The 22721-nt window shown below is 48.0% G+C and overlaps 1 protein-coding gene across 2 annotated transcripts in view; it reads left to right on the forward strand.

The window, feature by feature from the left end:
- The window catches only part of CHST11 (carbohydrate sulfotransferase 11), a 263396-nt gene that overhangs the window by 15482 nt on the left and 225193 nt on the right, over nucleotides 1-22721 (forward strand). The gene's annotated exons all lie outside the window — the stretch shown is intronic.

Here is a 22721-nt window from a genome sequence, read left to right on the forward strand (position 1 = left end):
CTTCATTTCAAAAGGCCCCCTCTTTTTACCATTCCACTCCTGGGCTGTGGGAGAGACGATGACGGGTTAATTGCAGAGCTCACACACAGCATAAAAAGGCATCTCTGGCTTTCAGAATCACTTCTGGGGGGCATTGTGCTTGCTACAAAGCTGAGGGCTCCCTTCATTTTCTCTACTAGACTGTATCACTTGGCACCCATTGATAAATATCCTAGAGCTGGTCTCCACATAGGGATTTGACCCCCTTTTTATCCCCCTTTGATCCCCCTTTTCCCATTAAAACAACAACACACAGAACTTTCCAAAAGGCTTAATTTTTTTAAAAAGTGATATAATGGTGTAGACGTGCATCATTGTTTAAGGGGGGCGTGCGGCCATGCAAATGGCAGGGGCTTCTGGGCGTACACTTGGCGAACTTGTGAGGATTTAGGGATTAAGGATTGGAAGGTCTCACGGAGGCAGTACTTACTATTGGAAGTCTGTGCGAAAGTACCGGAATGGAGATTATTTTGAAAACGGAAGAATTAGATAGTGAAGCCTTTTATGAGCCCAGGTTTTATGTACGGACGGCTTTCTGTATAATTTTATTATTCAAAAATGGAGGCCCAGCTGTGAAATCAGAAGCCGAACAGGCCATCCTTTGGCTACTTGCAATAAAGCAGCTTTTGTTGGGAAGGTGTGAGCCATGCATGAAAGACGATTATGTGCTTAAAAATATTAACTAGTAGTAGTGGCCTTGCTCATTTTAGGATAATGCATTTCATGCAGGAGGGGAGTGGCTCAGGGCTCCCACAGGACTCAGGAGAGAGTTCTTCCTGGGGTTTATGCAGACTTCATTTCCTGTGTCTGTAAAATACAAATTGAGGTTTTTAAAAATAAATACAGGTCTGATCGTAAGTGCCTTCCTGCATGTGGGATCCAAGCTGTGTAGAGGATGTTGTCATTGGAAAGTCACAGCGATGTTCCTTTTTTATTTTGCATAGGAAATAAACGTGGAGTGGCCCCAGGACACCCAGTCTTGGCACGTAAGCCTCTGCCGTCATTGCAAAGTTTGATCTGTTGTAAAACATGGATGACCTTGGCGGGAAGAGGCAGTGCAGTGAAATAGAAAGGGGGTTGGGTACGGGTTGGCTATTGGTCACGACACTTGAGTTCTGGTCCTGGGTCTTCTCCCCCACTTCTGGGGACCCTTGCACGGATCACTAATCAGTGGGTAAATGTGGACATTGGCAGTTTTCAAACTAACCTCTAAGCCCAGATAACTTAGCCCCACCCCCACCAGAGTGGCTCCTTGCATGTCCCTTTTATTTTTTGGGGTTCCGAGTAAATTTTGTTAGAAGAAAGTATCAAGGCTAAAACCAAAAAACAAAACAAAACAACTTTGCAGTTTACTGCTCAGTCTGTCTTTTCTTTATTTAAATTTTTTTTTTTTTTTTACATTTATTTATTTTTTGAGAGATAGAGACAGAGCACAAGCAGTGGAGGGGCAGAGAGAGAATGAGACACAGAATCTGAGACGGGCTCTAGGCTCTGAGCTGTCAGCATAGAGCCAGATGCGGGGCTCGAACTCACAAACCGTGAGATGACCTGAGCCAACATCGGACGCTTAACTGACTGAGGCATCCAGATGTCCCTCTTTCTTTCTTTTTTAAATGTTTATTTATTTTTGAGAGAGAGAGCGACAGCGTGAGTAGGGGAAGGCTGAGAGAGAGGGAGACACAGAATCTGAAGCAGGCTCCAGGCTCTGAGCTGGCAGCACAGAGCCCGATGTGGGGCTTGAATCCACAAGCAGTGAGATCATGACCTGAGCTGAAGTCAGATGCTTAACCGACTGAGCTACCCAGGTGTCCCATACTTCGTCTGTTTTTATGACGATTTCTCCCAACTCAGATCTTGTGTTGTTAGCAGGTCTCAAAATTGATACCCATTTACAGTTAGGGTTGAATCGTAATTAAAGTAACTGTTTGTACAGTATGAACAGACTTGTACCTATTCGCCCCTCCATCCATCACTCAAACGTTTAGTGACCAAACATTTATCTGCCTAAGAGGCAAATCTCAGTATGACTTAGTTCCTGCACTGAAATAGCTTGTAATTTGGCAAGTGGTGACAGACCCATAATTGTTAGTTGCAGAGCTTTGTAATAATGGCTATAGGTGGCTAGAAAAAAAGGAGTAATTAGTTTAAGGGAGGTCAGAGAACTTCACAGAGAAGGAACCTTTGAATTGGACTCCAGCCATTCAGTTATACAACAAGCACTGGGTGCCTACTGTGTGTGCCAGGACCATTTCAAGTGCTAGGGAGACGGGGGACAAACACAGACTGTGATCCTGTCTAAATGGAGCTGACATTGTTGGCATACAATGTATCAAGTGGCAAGGTTTGCAACATTACTGGCTCTTTTCTGCCATTGTCCCCCTCCCCTGCCATGTAATGTCAGAGTAAAGCAGTGTTTTGTTTATATGCGTGTGTGTATAATATGTATATGTATAACATGTATATGTATAATAATATAATATATATCGTATATGTATACATATATACATATATACGTATATATGTATATGTACATATATGCATATAATAACATACATATACATATTGTTATATGTGTATATATATGTTATTACGTATTGTTATATTACATATAACAATATGTATATGTATGTTATTATATGAGTATATGTATAAAATGTATATATGTAATTTCGATTATCCATTTAATTCAGGTGTATTATAGAGAATTTTGAAAAAAAAATGGCTCCATTTCTGAAAGAGTCATTCCTGATCCCTGCCACCCAGGAAGGATCTCTGTTAAAGCTTCCAGTCTGTTTTTCTATGCACATATATATATATTTATAAAGATGAAAGCATCGCGCATATATTATAGCCTATCTGCTTTTGCCATTTAGTACTGAATCATGGGTATTTCCTAATGTCATCCAATTTTCTTTGAAAACACCATAATATTTCATCATGGATGTCATAATATTCCATCATATGGATATGTCATCATACGGACAGAATTTAGTCGTTCTCTCTTTTTTGGGCATTTTCAAAGAAGATTTCCCCCTTTGTAAAAACTGCCATGGTGTACCTCTTTGTACGTAAATCTTTACCTGAGTTTCTTAACGTTTCTCTGGAATCAACATTCAAAATGGGAATGCGCAGGTTGTAAGTTTGCGAAGGCTCTTGATTAAGTGTAGCCAATTGTTGCCCAGACGGTTGCGTCCACTTATGCCCCACCCGGCAGCGTGTGAGTTTGTGGGTCTCACCGACTGCAGCCAGTTTGATTTGGCGGTCGGCCAGAGGCCTGCCGGAGCCTCCCTCACACTAAGCGTGGATGCTCTTCCTTCGTGTTTGGTCCACTCTAGATGATGGGCGTCACGAGAGCACAGACTGTGTCCCCGGTGCCTGCCCTGTCACGGCCGTGCGAGGAAATGAACATTCGTTGGAATTGAGCCAAGAGGGACGCGGCGAAGTTTCACCGGGCACCTGGGAAGGAAGGGAATCGAACTTCCATCGTTGTCCCAAAGCACGTCACTGTGGACTTGCAGGGAAAGGGAAGCTCATGGGTAGGCAAGCGCTTGTGTGAAAGCCACCTCCGCGGTCTCAGCGCGCGTCCGCGAGGCCAGCAGATCATCCACAGGGTTGAAAGGCAAAGATACGTCTCGGCTGCTTCCTTGCTGTGTGCCCTTTTCTTGGGTTAAAAAAGCACTTCAGTCTTCTCAGCAGTCCGGCGAGGGAGGCGTCCTCATTTTTGGGTGGATGCAGACACATTTCGTAATTAAGGTGACGTAGCCCCGTGCTCTAAATGTTTGTGTGCCCCTTTCCCCGCCAAATTCATGTACTGAAATCCTAACCCCCAGAGGTGATGGTTTTAAGGGCTGGGAACTTGGGAGGTGCTTGGGTCATGAGAACACCGAATCCTAACCACTAGACCACCGGGGAGCGTCTTCTTGGGTCATGAGGATGGAGCCCTCAGGGAATGGGATTAGTGCCTTCCTAGAAGAGGCTCCGGAGAGAACTCTTGCCCCTTCCAGCATGTGAGGACCCAGAGAGAAGGTGCCAGCTGTGAACCAGGGAAGCAGACCCTCACCTGATCGTGCCGGCACCCTGATCTTGGACTTCTAGGCACCAGAACTGCGAAAATTATTTATTTATTTAAGTCATCTCTACACCCGATGTGGGGCTTGAACTCACCACCCCCAGATCAAGAGTCACATGCCCTTCTGACTGAGCCATGCAGGCGCCCCTACTGAGAACTTACTTCTGCTTGCAAACCAGGGGGCTAGTGTCCGTGTGAACACTTCCTTTCTGTGATTGAGGAGGAAGAATGTGGAGCGGGACGAGCCCTGAGCTGGAAGGAAAATGGACAGTTGCTCTACAGTTGACGTAACGATAGCTCTGAGAGGCGTGGTGCACCCAGTGGTCCTCTGCCGACGGAGGAGGGAATTCAGATGCGAGAGAGCTCGTCAGTGACCAGGACCAAGATGCTGCGGTCCCACCGGGCAGTTGTTTATGTGCCTCGAACCCCCCCCTCAGAAGGGTCTCGGTTAGCTATGCCCTGAAGAGCGAAGCCTCTCTGGGCTTACTTGCTTTGTGCCCTTTGCCTGTGTTAAAAAACCATTTAGTCTTCTCAGTCTTCAAGCCTGACTCTTAAAGCTGCATCTTGATGCTGTCAGATGGCGGGGGCGGTGGGAAATCGACGGCCTCCCCTGAACAGGAAGCAGGGGTGGGGGAAGAGAAAAACCCAACCCAATCCAACCGATGACTGTGTCTTTCCTTTTGCAAAAGTGAAAGATACTACTGATGGTTACGCGCACACACACACACACACACACACACACACACACACACGGCAGGTGGGGCTTCCCATGTGATAACTCTGTGGCCTGTGCCTCCAGAAGGGAGGCTTGATAGACCTAATTTCATCATTCTCTTTTCTTGAACATTTTAAAACAAGATTGTCCCTTTTTTTTTTAAAAAAAAATGCTGTAATTAACATTTTGTACACACGTCTTTTAGATTTGTGTTATGTCTTTGAAACAAGAATGGCGAATCACTTATTCATGGTATTGGAGTGAGACCGGATGCAAAACACTCCAATGGCAGGGTCAAGGGATGGCTTAAGGGAAATGTTAATCCCCCCCAATTGCCGTCTGCCCACACTGCATCACCCCGAAATGCACACTAAGAACATGTGCACTGTTTGCAGATAGCAAACAGATACCTCCCTTCCACCAGGTAAGCTCCCCTTAGGCCTTTCCTGTCAGAATCCTGGAGTCCTCACTGTCCCTCTCCCCATTTTCTTTTTTTCCCTCACCCCGACTGCCCATCAACTTAGTGGCGTGGGAGGAGCGGGTGAGGGGAAGTGAGAATGGTCTAAAATAGCTGGCTGTTAGGTTTCCTGTTAAATCGGATGTGGTTAATTAAGCTTGGTTATCTGTGTCTAGTTCAGACAGTCCTGCTAACTGTAAGCACACAGGAACACGGTGATGCCCGCCTAGGACTGAAAGCCGTTAGAAGGCACTGGGACCCAGTAACGACCTGGAGAAAAGCCACTGTGTCTTTGGCCCTTTGGGAAATAAAGGTAGCTGATGCTACCTGTGGCCATCAGCAGTGGCAGGTAATTTCGAGAGTGCCAGGAGGCGGCTGGAACCATCTAGTTTCTGGTCGTTTGGGAGCTGTTGGTATGGTTTTGTTCTTAGCGCACAGTGGGAGAGGCCACGGGCTGGTTCTTTCATTCTAGGGGGTTATTAGAGGGATCATCTTTAAAACTGGGAATGACAACTTGGAAGGAATCTTTAAAACACTGCCTGGGTGCTTGGGGCGCCTGGGTGGCTCCGTCTGCCTGACTCTTGATTTTGGCTCAGGTCATGATCTCAGGGTCGTGAGATCGAGCCCTGTGTCGGGCTCTGTGCCGAGTGTGGAGCCTGCTTGGAATTCTCTCTCTCAAAATAAAAAAACATTAAAAAAAAAAAAACACCCACAAAACAAAAAACAGTGTCTGGGTGTGCAGAATATCCGAGGATCGGCCTTTCCAGAAAAGTTAACCTGTTTTTAATTGGCATTTCCAAATACGCCTCAAATACCTTTCTGAGGGAACTTAAGGTATTGATTGGTCGGGAGACTTTTAGATGCAGGTCCTCTCCCTGACACTGTTCACACTGGTTTAAGCAAAACAAAACAAAACAAAACCCGAAACGACCTTTATTTTTCTGGGCACAGAGAACTGAAGGAGTCAGTGTGGCAGGGTGCAGGCACCTGGGTCAGGTCTCACGCCCTGTCTCTCTCCTCCCGGCGGCAAGATGGCTGTCACAGTTCGAGCCATCGTCCTGTCCTCTCAGCGATCCCACCGGAAAGGAAGAGTCCTTCTCGTTCCCAGCAGTTTTCATAAAAGTCTTGGAAGGTAAAACTCTGCGAGGACAGGGATTTTCCTGTTTTGTTCACTGTGCTTTCCCCAGCTCCCAGAACAGCGCCTGGCTAATAGGAAGTGTTCAGTAAATGTGTGTTGGCATGACTGAACGAATGAATCTCATTGGTGTGGCTGGGGTCCCCTGCCCAGTCCAAGAGTGGGGCTGATAGTCGGGGAGAATGGAGGAGAGCGGTTTCCAAAGAAAGTTGGGTGTTGTCTAAGACGGGGCACTGAACGTTGGACCGAAACCACACAGGGTGTGCGTTGAGCCGGATCAGTGATACCAAACCCGTGCGGAGAGTTCTGGAGGAGCCACCTAGCGAAACCAAGGTGACATCTGCTACCGGCCTAGTCACTCCACCAGTAGGAATTGTAGCCAGCCTGTGGGATCCTTGAGGTGCGCAATGCCTTGACTGAAGAGTTGATAGGAGGGTCCAAGACTTATCTTGTGACCGAAATAAAGGCTTAGAATTGGCTGCTGAAACTACGGTATTTTGAAAACCAAGAGAGCATCTGGGCATCCCCTCCCTCCCAATATGTAACTTAGGGCCACGTGTATTGAGATACCTGCGGTGTTGGAGATGTGGTCTCCAAGTGGCATCGTGGTTGCTTTAGGTCCAGGGTCATCGTGGGCTGTCGAAGGCTACTCTCTCTCTCTCTCTTTTTTTTTTCCCCTGTTGAATAACCGAGGCAAAGGCAAGAGGTGAAATTTCTATAATTGGATTGAAAAGACACCTTGCCTTCTTACAGTAGGTAGTATTCTTTGGCAGTGTTTTGCTCCTTGGAAAACCAATTTGGGTTAAAGTGGTGACAGGAACTTTTGATTCCATTTGCCTCCTGTTTTAAGAAGACGCACGCGTCACTGTGGCCCAGAGAAGCTCTGTGTTTCTCTGATAACTAGTTCTGGGCGGATTCAGTGATTCCATGGTGCTGGAGGCTCACACGCCTTCCGTCTTGTTGCACCGCTCTACCTGGGTCGTGTCCTCATCCACTTGTTGAGGATGACTCACCTCCATGTCTGCATCCTGCTAGCGGGAATAGGCAGAGAGGTACAGTGGACGGTGTATCCTGGCATCCATTATTTCTGCTTACGTCTCATTGAGTTACAGCCATTCCTATCTGCAAGGGAGGCTGGGCAAGGTAGTCTTCATTCTATGCGGTCCTGTGCTCCTCTAATGTTTTGGCCTTTTAGCTCTAAAGAGAGGGAGAGAACGGATATTGGGCGCTGACCACTAATTCCGCGACATTAAGGTTCTATGCCTGAGATGGTTACGTGCCCAGTAGACTGGGTTGGATAGTGTTGCTTCAAAATTCATGTCCTTCCCGGAACCTCAGGATATGACCTTAGCTGGAAATAGGGTTGGTGCAGGTGTAATTAGTTAAGATGAGGTCATGAGGAGTAGGGTGGGCCCTTAGTCCAATCTGACTGGTGCCTGTGTAAGAGAATAGGCATGGAGATGTGCCCAGGAGGACGTCCACATGACGGCGGAGGCAGAGACTGGAGGGAGGCAGCCACAAGCCAAGAATGCCAGGAGCCATCAGAATGTGGAAGAATCAGGGAGGGATCCTCCCCCAGAGGCCTTGGAGGGAGCACAGCCCTGCCGACCTTGATTTTACACTTCTGACCTCCAGAACTGTGAGGGAATACATTTCTGTTGTCTTAAGGCACTGAGTTTCTGGTACTTTGTTACAACATCCCCAGGAAGCTAATAGAGTCAGGAAGAACGCATTTCTTGCCTTGATCCGTGGGAACTATTCCCAGCTGGAATCAGTGGGTCTGGCTTCTGGGCTTTGCCCTGAGTGCAGGTGAAACTCAACAGAGGTCGCTATCTGGGGACATTGAGGGGTGTCAGTGAAAAGTATTTGTGATTATCATCGGCCTAGTGGGTGATCAGACATTAAACTAATATTAAACATATAACGTCTTAAAAAAAATTTTTTTAACATTTGTTCATTTTTGATAGAGACAGAGTGAGAGTGAGGGAGGCGCAGAGAGAGAGGGAGACACAGAATCTGAAGCAGGCTCCAGGCTCTGAGCCGTCAGCACAGAGCCTGACGTGGGACTCAAACCCACAAGCCGTGAGATCGTGACCTGAGCCCAAGTCAGATGCTTAACCGACTGAGCCACCCCGGTGCCCCAAACAGATAACGTATTTAACAAACATTTGTGGCTGGGGCCAGTCAGTTAAGTGTCTGACTTTGACTCAGGTCATGATCTCACAGTCTGTGGGTTCCAGTGCCATGTTGGGCTCTGTGCTGACAGCTCAGAGTCTGGAAGCTGCTTTGGATTCTGTACCTCCTCTGCCCCTCCCCTGCTCATGCTCTGTCTCTGTCTCTCTCTCAAAAATAAACATTAAAAATTTTTTAAATAACATTCGTGGTAAGTTATACGAAAGAGAAAGGCAAGCTGTCGAGAGGCGGTAGTAAGGAAACCTAATTTCATGTTGATGGGGGCCACTTTTTGGGGGAAACGTGGCCCGATGTCAGGAGCTCACAGACACGGGTGCTCTCTGGAGAATTTAATTCCCAGGCCCCACCCCAGCTGGTCTCTGTCAGGAGTCAGGGCGGGAACTCTAGTAGGCTGTAGGGTCCAGAAATGTGTGTTCCTCTTAAACCTGCCTTAGGAAATTTGGGGGGGATTTGCTGCACTAGGGGCAGTGAGTCTCAAACATTCATGTGCTTATGGAATCACCTGGAACCCTTGCTCAAAATGAAGATTTGGGGCTGGATTCAGGAGGTTTGAGGTCGGACTCTATTTGACAGGCGAATTCTGATTCAGGGGGTTCCCTGGCCTCATTTTGGAAACACATCTTGGGAAGGTTGGATGGCTGTGCAAAATCTGAACTTGACCTCCACAATGGCAAATGGTTCTGGTGGAGAGCACAAGTGGTCCCCTAAAGGGACGTCTGTATCTGAACTTAGAAAGTCGTGTATGGGACAGGCCACACGGGTAGCATGTGGCCCAGGCCTGGCACGTCGCCGTGGCGACAGCATCAGGATGCCTGGGCCGGCAGGTCACAGGAAGCGTGAAATGGCCTCTGACCGCAGACTTCCTGCCAGCCTGCCTTCCTCCTCCGCTCAGCGTGCACCTCGGGGGGACTACTTGACACCCCATTTTTAGGCAGCAGGGTGATCTAAAGTGACGTGAGCCTTTGCACGGCCTGTCTTGGTCTAAAGCTGGAGCATAAATCATCACCCACCTCTGTGTGCGTGTGTGCGTGTGCATGTGTGTGCATGTGTGCACGTGCATATGTGTGTATGTGCGTGTGAGCATGTGCATATGCGTGCGTGTGTGTGTTTCTCCCTTCTTCCATCCTTCTCTCCTGGACTGTGAGTTTCCTTTCATTGTGTTACTTCCGCTGCATCATCCCTGCTTGACCTTTAGAGTTTTGTCTTTAGGGAAAAATAGGATCGTTAGTCTGTATTCTCGAGCAGATGTAATGGAGTCACGGACTGTCTTCCTGCATCCCTTTGCATCCATGGGAGAAAAGTGTTTTAAAGCCAGCGTGAACTTTTCTCAATAATATGGAAATGAATATTAGCCGAGGGGACCACTCTGCGGCTAACGGCTGTTGACACAGAAGCCTGAGAATGGCCCGTGGTGCGCCTAGCTTTTGAAAATGATGACTTCAGCCCTGTGGGGTCTGGAGCCTGTCGGCCGTTGCCTGTTGCACGGCTGGACTGTGGGGTTAATTAGCCAGAGCTTCATCTTGGGCCTCGTGGCCCCTGGGAGCGTGAGAATTTGACGGAGCCTCAGGTTCATGAGCTGTGTGTTCTGGTGCATTCCTCTGGGTGGCGAGACTGTCTGGAGGGCATGTTCCCGGAACTTCTCCATCAGGCTCCACTGTGGTGCCTGTGTGATGAGCAGATTGCTGGGGCTGCTTCCTGGCACAAATCAAATCATGGGACCGCGGAGTCTCAGAACTCCAAAGGGCCCCGAAGCAAACCGGGACGGGAGAGTCCTCCTCCCTGGGACTAGAGAGACCTCTGTGTGGGGCCCGGCCCCACTCCCGTTGCAGGCCAAACGGGATTTCTGATGGGGGTCGGTGTTTAAAGGCCCTGGGGGTCTTGCTAGCTTTCTGTTTTTGTTATACAAATAGACAATAGTCCAATTTAGCAGTTCCATAGAGCTTGGCTTTTACAATGAGGCCTAGCTGGATAGCGTTGAAAAGAACCAACAGGAAGCCACATTTCTGGTGTGAGATAGTTTAGAGTCTCACCTTGCTTTTGTGGAATCCGTTGGTGGATGCAGCAGAGCCCGAATAAATGGAGAACACAGCCTTGGCTGAACTTGGGTTCTGTCTGCTTAAAAATAGCCTTCTCCCCACCCCACGACTCTGTCAGAAATTCTTGCCTCTAATGACCCTGTCGTTAGCAATAATTACTAGACTAATAATAGTGGCACTTCTTCCTCAGTGCCTGCTCCCGCCCATGCAGGGTGCTTTGGGAACAGTATCTTGTTTGATAAACAGCTTTGGAGCGGTTCTCCTTGTCCCTATTTTACAGCAGAGGAAGCTGGACTTGGAGAGGCAGACAGGTGTCTTCCAAGGTCACCAGAGTCCAACACCGATCGCTGGCTCCTCCAGGTTAAGAATCCTGTTGAAATGCACTTGCCACAGTGCGCACCATTTCTGTTAAAAGGAGAAAAAAAGCAAAACGTGAATCTTCTTGGGTGCGAAATAGGGTCGCAGAATCACTTTATTATTTGTATCCATTCTTTGCACGTTTCAGGTACTGCTGAAAGTTGCGAAAAGACACATTATCTGGCAGCTTAATGTTTTATATGGATGATTTTTACATGATTTGTTTACTTATTTTAAAGGTAAAACAAATTTTTTTTTAATGTTTATTTATTTTTGAGAGAGACAGAGACAGAATGCGAGTGGGTGAGGAGCAGAGAGAGAGGGAGACACAGAATTGGAAGCAGGCCCCAGGCTCCGAGCTGTCAGCACAGAGCCCGACACGGGGCTCGAACCCGCAAGCTGTGAGATCATGACCTGAGCTGAAGTCGGCTCAACCGACTGAGCCACCCAGGCGCCCCTATTTTAAAGTGTATTTATTTATTTTTGAAAGGGGGAGAGGGGCAGAGAGAGAGAGAGAGAGAGAGAGGGAGTGAGAATCCCAAGTAGGCTGTGCGCACTCAGCACAGAGCCTGATGCGGGGCTCGAACTCACGAACTGTGAGATCGTGCCCTGAGCTGAGATCAAGAGTCGGAATTTTAACTCACTGAGCCACCCAGGCGCCCCCATTACCTGCCTTATTTTGGCAGAGGTCTGTGTCTAGCATTTCAAGGGAGCCGAGGGCCATTGACTTCCCATAGAATCTGTTGTGGGAATGTTAGGAAGAAAGCAAACCTTAGACCAAACCTGCCTCATGCCCATTTTCCAGCAAGGACTCACATAAGCATTCGTTACATTCTGTGCGTGGAGCCCAGTGAAGTCCCAGGCAGGCGTCCGTCCCCTTGGGTTCTCTGACTGTACCTTGCACGCAGGTTTCCCTCAGGGCAGATGAGAAAGTTCTGGGGAAGCGTTCTGCTGACTTTCTAGCCGGGTCAGGCAACAGAATCCTCTGGAAATGTCTCCTCGCAGACCACGGGGTACGCTGGGCCAGGGTGTCGTCTGAAAGATGTAGGTTTTGGCCTAGAGTTTGTTGAGGAAAAGCAGACGAGTCTAGCCAAACCACACATCTTGAACACGCCTCTCCTTGCCAGTGTGAAGTTATTTCCAATATTCATTATGCTGAGTTTCCCACCTTCTGGTGCGTGTGGGAGATATGGATGCTGGATCTGCTGTTGAACCTGCCAAAGGACAGTAAGCTTCAGACTGTTAGCTTTCAAATACTAACCCCCCCTGGCAGTGTGTGCTTCCTATTGAGGGGCCTTGGATATGACCCGGCTGTACCTACATTAATATGGGAATACGTGGGGCGCCTGGGTGGCTCAGTCGGTTGAGCGTCCGACTTCAGCTCGGGTCATGATCTCACAGTTCGTGGGTTCGAGCCCCGCGTCAGGCTGTGTGCTGACCGCTTGCTCAGAGCCTGGAGCCTGCTTCCGATTCTGTGTCTCCTGCTCTCTCTGCCCCTCCCCCGCTCACGCTTTGTCTCACTCTGTTTCTCAAAAATAAATAAATGTAAAAAAAAATTTTTTTTTTTAAATGGGTATACGCTATGTCACACAGTTGATGCCAAAGTGTTTTCAGGTAAATTGCAGACAATATGAGATGCCGTCAGAAAACTTTACCATATATGCATTTTGTCTTGAGCCTGTGCTAGTCCCAGAGGAAGGTATAAGCACAAAGTTCATGAAAATCAAGAGAGGTATTGGGTTTGATGCTGCATTTTTTTTTTTTTTTTTTTTTTAATGTGTAGGTCTTGAAGCTGTTTTTGCTAAACATTGGTCAGGGGAATTGGAGGAGTAGAAATTGGGCTTCTTTTACCGTTGGAAGAGAGATGATGGATTCATCACAATGACAACCGACCTTTCTAGAAAAAAAATGGCTTAGTATATATGGTGGGCCGGAAGAGACCACGTTTAGATCTCAGGAGTGTATGTTTTTGAATTGTTTCCAGAAATCTAGAGTAGGGTTTGAGAAGTAATAAAATATTGACCGTCGTTCAAAGAGAAAAATGCAGGGCAATCTTCGGTATAACCTGTCAGTTTGCTTGCATTTCCCTAACTTGTTGGGGGCTCCTACCGTGGACCAGGTGCTGTGCTGTATGTCAGGGTGTCTCTGACTGTTTTGATCTGTCTCAGCATCGAGCCAAGTGGAGACCACGTGTTTAATCATTTGCTCATTTCTCTGACAAACGTTTGTGAAGGCCTGTTGCATTTAGGTATGGTTTTAAGCTCTCTGCAAGTTTTCTCTCACTGGGTACATATTAAACGAATAACCTGTTAGATTTCCCCCAGATGGGGTTCCTTCCTGACCATTAGAGAGAATCCACCATACCCACGTCACTTGATCTAGACTTTTCTGGGTTGCCTGAGATAGGATGGACAGGAGAATTTAGCCAAAGCTGTATAAGTAAATCCACACAATGAAGTCTCGCCCCCACCCCCATGATCTATTCTTTGCACCTTAGTTTACCTTTGTCCTCTCCTTAAAATCCTCCAGAGCTTCTCACTGCACTTGGGATGAAATTCTTACCACTTACAGCCTTTGCCCATCTTTATGATCTTTTACTATCTGTGGCCTCACTTGTGGTGCTCTAGTCGTACAGATCACTTGGTTTCATAAACTGCCTCAGGGCCTTTGCACTGGCTGTTACCTGGAATGCCATTCTTCCTAAAAACTTGCTGATTTCCGGGGCGCCTGGGTGGCGCAGTCGGTTAAGCATCCGACTTCAGCCAGGTCACGATCTCGCGGTCCGTGAGTTCGAGCCCCACGTCAGGCTCTGGGCTGATGGCTCAGAGCCTGGAGCCTGTTTCCGATTCTGTGTCTCCCTCTGTCTCTGCCCCTCCCCCGTTCATGCTCTGTCTCTCTCTGTCCCAAAAATAAATAAACGTTGAAAAAAAAATTTTTTTAACTTGCTGATTTCCATCAATCAATCTCAGCTTCATATGTTACTCCCTTAGAGACACTTGTCCTGATTAGTTAGTCTAAAGAATTCCCCCTTATTACATCACCCTATTTTATTTTCTCCAAAGCACATATCACTTTCTGAAATTAGCTTTTCTTTCTTTCTTTCTTTCTTTCTTTCTTTCTTTCTTTCTTTCTTTCTTTCTTTCTTAATTTTAATTTTATTATTTATTTTTGAGAGAGAGAGACAGAGTGTGAGCAGAGGAGGGTTAGAGAGAGGGAGACACAGAATCCGGAGCCGGCTCCAGGCTCCGAGCTGTCAGCACAGAGTCCGATGGGGCTCGAAGCCATGAACTGTGAGATCATGACCTGAGCTGAAGTTGGAAGCTTAACCGACTCTACCCAGGCACCCCCAGATGCTTTCTCCTGTTTCCTTGTTATTACCCGTTTCCCAATTAGAGTAGAGGCTGCCTGAGGGCAGAGCCCTTGTTATCTCTGCCTGTTATCTTCTCCCTTTGCACGTACTCCAGTGTTTCCACAGTAAGAACCCAATAAATATTATTGTTGACTCATTGCATGAGTAGATCCTTGTTAATACCCTTTGGAAGCTACGAGTAAAGAATGGAATTCATTTTGAAATTACACTTTTGGCTTTTGAACTGGGCTTCTGGAACAAGATTCATCTTGGAGATACCACCATGGGGCATGACTTCAGTTGAGCTGATGCAGGTTTTATTAGTAAGAATCTGAGCTGTAACAGAGGAAAGTTTCAAGTTGAAATCATATACGTACACTTACCCATCACTTTGTTTCCTTCTGTCAGCCAAGTTAGATTTTCTTGACCAAAAAAAGATCAGAAAACGAAACAAGACTGTAATCGCCACGGTGTGTCACAGCTTAGTGCTTTGCCAGCAGCCTGTGTAGCCTCGACTGTCCCCTTCACGGGGGGAGCCTCTGCCGTGCCTGTGCCTTGGAATCGCTTTCTAGCCATGTGACCAGATCGTTGTTGGTTTTTCATCAGATGATGCGTGTGGAAGAGAACTTTTTGCCTGGAACTGGGTGGGCCTTGGGCTGTTTAGTTGGCTCTTTAGTAAACATGGGTGTCCTTGGAAAGTGGTTGCACCTTCAACAGGTATTTACTTACTGAGCACCTATTAGGTGCAGCGGTATGCCGGTGAATAACGCTGGCTTGAAATGTAGTGGCTTTGGACGGACTGTAGGAGAGAGGCGGGGCCGTATATGCGTGTCAGATGCTTCGTCGGGAAAGTCCTTAGTTCCCTGGGAGACAGGCGAGGCAAGCAGGCTTCGGGAACGCAGTGGAGGGGCGAGCCGAGTCCTGAGGGCTTGAGGAGTCAGCGAAGCTTCCTCCCTTCTGTCCTTTTCCCTTCCCCGGCCCCTGGCTCAGGCCGATGCTCACCCGGGCTCACGCCGGTGGTCCGGAAGAGGGGGGTAGGAAGATTTAAGGGCAGTCCCTTCTGAGGCATTTGATCAGTTGGCATGAGGCTCCCTGGGGCTGTATATGTGCAGAAACGAACTCTTTGTTATTCGTGACCCATCCACCTTACTAGAAGCTGGGGCCACAGACGGGGGGATAGAATTGGGCAGGTTTCCCCGAGTCTCCAACAGGGTCCCCTCTGAAGGGATGGCGTGGAGATGAAAGATAGAGTCTGCCCCGTGGGCGGGCACCCGGAACTTGACAGCTTGCCGGCTGGCCCCTCTGGCCTAGGCCTCGTTGGCGTGAGCCCCGGAGCGATCCCATCGCGCCTCATCACCCCTTAGGGACCTTAATGTCCCTTATCATTGCTCTTTAAAAAAAAAAAACTTTTTCCAATGTCCATTTATTTTTGAGAGAGAGAGACAGAGACAGAATGCGAGTGGGAGAGGGGCAGAGAGAGAGAGACAGAGGGGAGAACAGAATCTGAAGCAGGCTCCAGGCCTGTCTGAGCTGTCAACACAGAGCCTGACGCGAGGCTCGAACTCACAGACCACAATATCGTGACCTGAGCCGAAGTTTGATGCTTAACCGACTGAGCCACCCAGGCGCCCGCCGCCCCACGTTATCATCGCTCTTATTGGAACGGCTCCGCGATAACATCTCAGACGTGAAAAGGTGGGGTCTCCACTTCTGAGGATGCAATCAGTGACTTGGATGTAATTTCGCAGGGGAAGGATTTTGTCTCAAAGCATTAAAATAGAATCTGTTCTAAGTCAGAACACTTCTTTTCAAGTCAACTCCTCAAAACTCCTCCGATCCTGATCTTCTCGTTAGCAGCTGACTCCTGACGATGAGCTGCACCCCTTCTCCAAGCAATCTTGTGGGCGTCAGTTCTGTTTCAGCACGGATTCAGAATCCGAACTCTGCGGTAGGGGCGGGGGGCTAGCCGATGGACTCCGACGCGTCTGGAGTTCGTTTTCTAGAGCATTTAAACAATGCAGCTGCTTTTCTGTGCGGAGAGATTTAGGACAATAATCAAAAACTTTAATCGTGGTCCAAAAGCACATCGCGTAACATCCCCATTTTCACTTACATTTCTATCTTCCCTTTTTAGGCATGCAGTCGGCAGCGTTAGGTATATTCGCATCGTCGTGGAACAGAGCTCCAGAGCTCTTTTCAGCCTGCAAGCCTGTGAAATAATTCCCTCTGTGCCTCTCCCTCCCCCGTCTACTTTTCCATTTTGTGAGTCTGACTGCTTAAACACCACCTCATAAAGTGGGATCATGCCCTATTTGTCTTTCTGTGACTGGCTTAATTCGCTTAGGTTAATCCATGTTGTAGTGGGTTGTCAGAATTTCTTTCCTTTTTTTTTTTAATCTTTTCAAAAAAAATTTTTTTAAGTTTATTTATTTTGAGAGAGACAGAGCACCTGTGTGTGCGAGTGGGGGAGGGGCCGAGGGGGCACAGAGAGAGAGAGAAAGAGAGAGAGAGAGAGAGAGAGAGAGAGAGAATCCCAAGCAGGCTATGCAGTCAGTGAAGAGCCTGATGGGGGGCTTGAACTCACGAACTGTGAGATCGTGACCTGAGCCGAAACCAAGAGTCGGATGCTTAGCCGACTGAGCCGCCCAGGTGCCCCGCCTCTCCTTCCTAAGACTAGTATATCCCAGTGTATGGATGTACCACATTTTGTTTATGTAGTCACCAATGCCCCCACGGGTTGCTTCTGCTCTTGGTTATGGTGAATAGTGGTGTTCTGAACGTGGGCATGCAAACATCTCTTTGAGATCCCGCTCTCGATTCTTTTGGATAAATAGCCAAAAGTGGGATTGTCGGGTCATATAGTAATTTTATTTTTAATTCTTTGAGGAACCTCCGTCCTGTTTTCTGTGGCAGCTGTACCATATTTCACGTTCCTACCAGCGAGTGCCCAAGGGTCCCAGTGCCTCCACGTCCTTGCCACCACTTGATTTCTGGGTTTCTGGTCACAGTCATCGTAATGGGTGGTATCTCATCGTGGTTGAACAATCCGGTTTTGTGACTTCGTGTTGTAATCAGCACATCGTTTAGCATTGACCATTAAGTCTTCTAAGCACCTCACGTGACTAAGTTCCCACCACCACTCTGTAGGCATGGTTCCATTTTTATCCCGTTTTACCGATGAGGAAATTGAAGCTTGGAGAATTTTGGTAACTTGCTCAAAGTTACACAACTAGTGAAGGCCTGCATCTAGAGTTGACCCTGGTTTTCGTGGAATTCTCTGCTCCTCTCTTTCTCCCTAAGCTATGTAAAATTCACATCCAGAGCCGACCCATATCGGGAAAGCTATAGTAGATAACAAGATCTTTCCTGGAGACTAGAGTTCCTTGGTGAGCTCTGGTGGTGAAGATTCCGGAATAAGACCCGTGTCTCAGTCATCACTGGAGCCTCATGTACCAGCCCAAAGCTGGGACGCCACAAACCGTGGCCAAGTCTCTTAAGGCCTTGGCTGGTGAAGGACTTTGTACTTTTTTTGGTTTCCATTCCCGTAACTCTTGAGTCAACAATAGAGGAAATGAGGAAAGAGCCACATTCATTTTGAACATTTTTCATTGATGCCATTCAGCTCCTGATTTGGGGTTCTAACCTGTGTGGGGGGTGGGGTGGGGGTAGATGTTGAATTAATGAGTTACTATTGGAGGGTTCATTCTTGGAGCCCCCAGATTTTCTGGAAAGCCATGAAAGCAGTGGGATGCATGTCAAATATTTGGTTTAATTTTGTTAGCCTTTATCCTATTTAATTTTGTTTTTTGATTAGGCCTCACATTAGCCCAGTTTCCTTTACGCACTCTGGCGGAGATTGGCGGCCTCGATCCCCCGATCCCCCGTATCACTTCTAATGTTTGCGTTGGGTCATTGTTTTCGCTGACATTTCCAATTACATTAGGAAAAATACATTGTGTTATTTCAAGGAGCTAATCCCACTCACATCGGCTAATCCTATCGGTAAATAATGGCACAGGGTCCCTCCAGCCTGGGCAATTAAATCTGCAGGGCCACGCCTCACTCTTTGATGTGTTTTGTTTACATATTTCTTATTTTGGCACCATTAAGTGAAGTCTCCGTGAAGGAGTTGACTCACGGACTAATCCTCTGAGACTTTTTTTTTTTTTCTCCCTTTTTCTCTGCTAGACAAAGAAAACATGATGTGTCATTTCCTGTCACAAAATCCTAGACAGTTTGAAGGATGAGTTATAAGGCGTGTTCAGGGGATCGTTGAACTGGGGAGTCTGAAAGAACTTGCCATCCAGAAACAGCCTGTCCACTGGAGGAGGAGAGCCCTCTCCTGGGCTCACGCCTCCCTCTGCGACCTGTGGGTAGTTGGGCCTCTTCTAACCGTGTGACCCCTGGAGCTCTTATCGGGGACTCGTGAGTGAGAACACCTGCCTCTCGGGACGCGTGCAGGGGTGTAAGGAGCTGGGGAACATCTAGTGGCTGGCGTAATACGGTTGTCACTTAACAGGTGGCATGCCTCGAAGCACAGCGACTGCCATTATCATCTGTTAGGGGCTGAATTGTGTCTCCGCACCGCCAGTTCACATGTTGAAGCCCTGCCCTCGCCCCCACTAGGGAATGTGACCGCACTTGTACGTAGAGTCTTTAAAGAAGCGCTCAAGTTAAAATAAAGTCGTGTGGGTGGGTCCTAATCCGCCGACTGGTGTCTTTTTATAAGAGGACATTTGGACGTACAAGGGGGTGCGTGCTCACAGACGGAAGACCAGTGGGGGCACAGGGAGAAGACGCAGGCTGCAGAGAGAGGCGTCAGAAGAAGTCAGCCTTACTAGCACCTTGATATCAGACCTCTGGCCTCCAGAACTAGGAGGCAATAGATTTTTTAAAAAAAATATTTGTTTATTTCCAAGAGAGAGAGAGAGAGAGAGAGAGAGCATGCGCGTGCACAAGTTGGGGAGGGGCAGAGAGAGAGGAGGACGGAGGATCCAAAGTGGGCTCCATGCTGACAGCAGAGAGCCCAGTGTGGGGCTCAAACACATGAACCGTGAGGTCATGACCTGAGCAGAAGCGGACGCTTAACTGGCTGAACCCCGCAGGCGCCCCCGAATGTCTGTTGTTTAAGCCACCCGCTCCGTGGTACTGGGTCATGGCAGTCCCAGCAAAGTCAACGCTGTTTGATTCCTGGGATGCTCTTGCAGCTTCCTGAATACCTTGGCTGTCATCCCATTCGCTCTGTAAATCGTTTCCTTGGACGTTTCTGCTTCACGTGTTTCCCGGGTTCTTACGAGGGACTGATGTCTCTTTGGTCTTCACTAAGCGCCCCCAACCCTTTCTAAGGAGCTGGGTCAGTGATGGTGGCTGAGATGGGTGGAGAAGGGGAGGGTCATGTGGTAGCAAGCATGATGAAGCCAGCTGCCCCTTCACGCGCTGTTTGCACACAGACATGTGGCACTTTGTCCCGGGCCCCACCCTGCCCTGCATGTGCTGCTGTTGGGAATTGTCCAGGTCCAGTCTTTTGTCCCTACTTTGTTGGATCCTGTGGCTCCAGGGATGTTGGGCACCTTGTTTAATTTTTTTTCTTTTTTCCCTAAGCGATGTCTATACCCAGCGTGGGGCTCGAACTCACAACCCTGAGAACAAGAGTCACATGCTTCACCAACTGAGCCAGTCAGGTGCCCCGCATCGTGTTTCATGTTAAGAACAGTGTCTGTCTTTGAGAGGGGCTCTCCTCTCCCTCCTGGTCTGCGTGTCTGTGCGTGGGTCACACGTATGCTTCCCCACTTCCCTAAGCATATGGGTCCATTTTATTTTAAAGGCTTTGCTGCCAACCTTTACTGGGAGGCAGGCAGATAGAATGGGAAATGACTAGGTTTTAGGGGAATTTTAAGCTGCCAGGGCGGGCTTAACTTCAACCCAATAAAAAGCCAGAGGAACAAAGGGATGTGCACATGAAGGTTAGAGATAGTGTTAATGTCTTATGACCGGAATAATCTACTGTGGAGTTCAGTTCACAGGAGGGCCAAACCTTCAAAGATGCTTTTATTGGAAACTTCCCTAAGAGACCCTTTTCATGGGAGATTTTAGCAAATTTCACTTCTGCGTTATCTGACTTGTCGGCAAGGGGTCTGGGTTATTTGTGCAGCTCTTAATGATTTCCAAGAAAGTCCATTCAAGCAGATGTGGGAAGGATTCAGTTCAAAGAGCTGGGATCCATGAGTTAGCCATTGATTTTAATAGTCTTTTGCAGCTGATAACATTGTTACGGGTTTCTTTTAGGAAACCTTTAATATAATGGCTTTCAGGTGGCTGGAGGGAGGAGTTGGTTTTGTTTCTCTTTCAGCAGTAGGAAGAGAGAGAAGTGATTCAGTTCTGAATTTCTTCTCGGCATTTCTTGATCTTTATAACTCCTTTTCAACATGGCCACCACTCTCCTGCTCTACAAACTTCAGTGGCTCACTATTAATTACCTTACCTCTTTTTCTCCCGGGGCTAGTTTAATTTAGGTCTCCCTGTGTGGTCCATGGTTCTTGAGTTTTAATTCACACAGATCCGAAAGAATAGAGCAAGCACTCAGCAAATATGTATTGGTTGGTCTTTTCTTGGGGGGAAGGAAGGGGTGTTAGGTTTTTTCATCCTTTTCTTACAGGCTGTTAGAGAAGCAAGGAGGTAGTTTTGATTTCCTCGTCTGTGGAGGCCAAAGTGGGACAGGGGTTTTGGGGTCGAGGCCTGTGACCAGCCATTGGATCCCCAACAGTTGAGGCGGACATTTTTGTGTCCTCCTTCTGGCCCCTTGTCCGGATGAAGGTGGGAAGGGATGAACTGCGGGACCTCATGGCCGGATGCTTGGGCTGTCCTTATTTGCCCAACCCTTCCCCTGCAAGCCTAGAGCAGTGATTGATTGTTGGGCCATTAACTTGATGCAGTTCTGGGGCCAGACTGTGCATTTTTTAACCTTGGCTTCTGCAAGAAAACATCAAGGAGGAAGAGATGGAGAAAATGTGCCCTGACAAATGGCTACAGATCCATGCATATGAAGAAGGCATTATTATGTAAATCAAATAGATAGAGTAGCTCTGGACGGCAGGTGGCTCAGTGCTGGAGAGTTCAGCCTTCCCCCCTCCCCTCCAAAAAAACACAGGGAAATCATCAAAAAGAGAGGCGGGTCCTCTGGGGCCTCTGTCACTGCCGAGGTCCTCTCATTCTGTTCCCCTTTCTCTCTTGCTGCCCTCCCTTGGCCCCCTCGCAGCCATGAGGCCACCCCCGGAGGGTCTAGGGCGTCCTCTGAGCCCCTGTCCCTGGTGCAGCCAGCCCAGGCCCCAGCGGGGAAGTGCTCTATAAAATATGTTTTGGTGGCACTATAAATAAGATTCATACAGCTTTGCAGTATTTGATTGTGGATTTTTAATCTGGCGCCCCGGGTGACCTGTAAGCTTTCTATTTTTCCCTGCAGCTGTCTTCTGATTTACATTTGCTGGGCCTTGTTAATGGTTTGTTTTTTTTTCTGCTTTGATTTATTAGATTAGAAGCTCCGTTCCTGGGCTCCCCCCTCCTTGGGAGAAGTTCTTGCTTTGTCTCCATAAAGCGCTGCTGTTGGGGCTTTTCCTGGTTTATTACTTTGCATTGATACCTGGCAGCTTATCTGAGCGCTCGCCTTTTATTTCCTTAACGTACAATATCGCCTCCCCTTTGGAAGACCTGGTGCTTGCTAAGGGTTTGTTGGCCTCTCGTGTTTTCGATTGGGAGGTATCATCTGTCCCAGCCTGGTGATAAGCGGCACAGAGAATTTTCAATGGTTTATGTTAAGCCTCGTGGCTAATCAGGGGCAAAATGAACCAAGGATACTAGAAAGAGAAAGGAAGAAGGCAAGTGAACTTGTGACATCTTCTGCCCTTTGGTGTGCTACTGGTACGAGACTGATTTGTCTTTGGCATGGTGTTTCCGTGTGGAGTGGGTAGATAGGATTAGAGGAGCCAAGAAAGGAGCCATCAGCAGGAGAGTGGGAGATACGCTTTCCCCCCAGAGCCGATTTCATAGAGAGATTACCAATCCCTTGTGTTGGGGGTGGGGGGGTTCCGTTGAATGACGAGACTGTCAGCTTTTGCCCTGGGGTTGGTGTGGCGTTCCTTTACAGGGTTTTGGCTTTCAATGCACCTGATTCTCTGAAAGACCTAGAGAGAGATGCAATTGAATGGTTGCAGCAAGCCAGGGGATTAGTGTGGTAACTTTAGGGAATGAACTGGGAGGAGGTTCCTCAGGTCTGATCTGTGTAGGGGCTGGGGCGGGAAGGTAGGTTTGGTCAGGGGGTGGGATAGAGCCCTTTGAGCGCATCCCTAGTGCCCAGGACCTGCTGTTGAGGGCACTG

The sequence above is a fragment of the Prionailurus bengalensis genome, chromosome B4, assembly GCF_016509475.1.
Source record: "Prionailurus bengalensis isolate Pbe53 chromosome B4, Fcat_Pben_1.1_paternal_pri, whole genome shotgun sequence".
In the NCBI taxonomy this organism is placed as follows: Eukaryota; Metazoa; Chordata; class Mammalia; order Carnivora; family Felidae; genus Prionailurus; species Prionailurus bengalensis.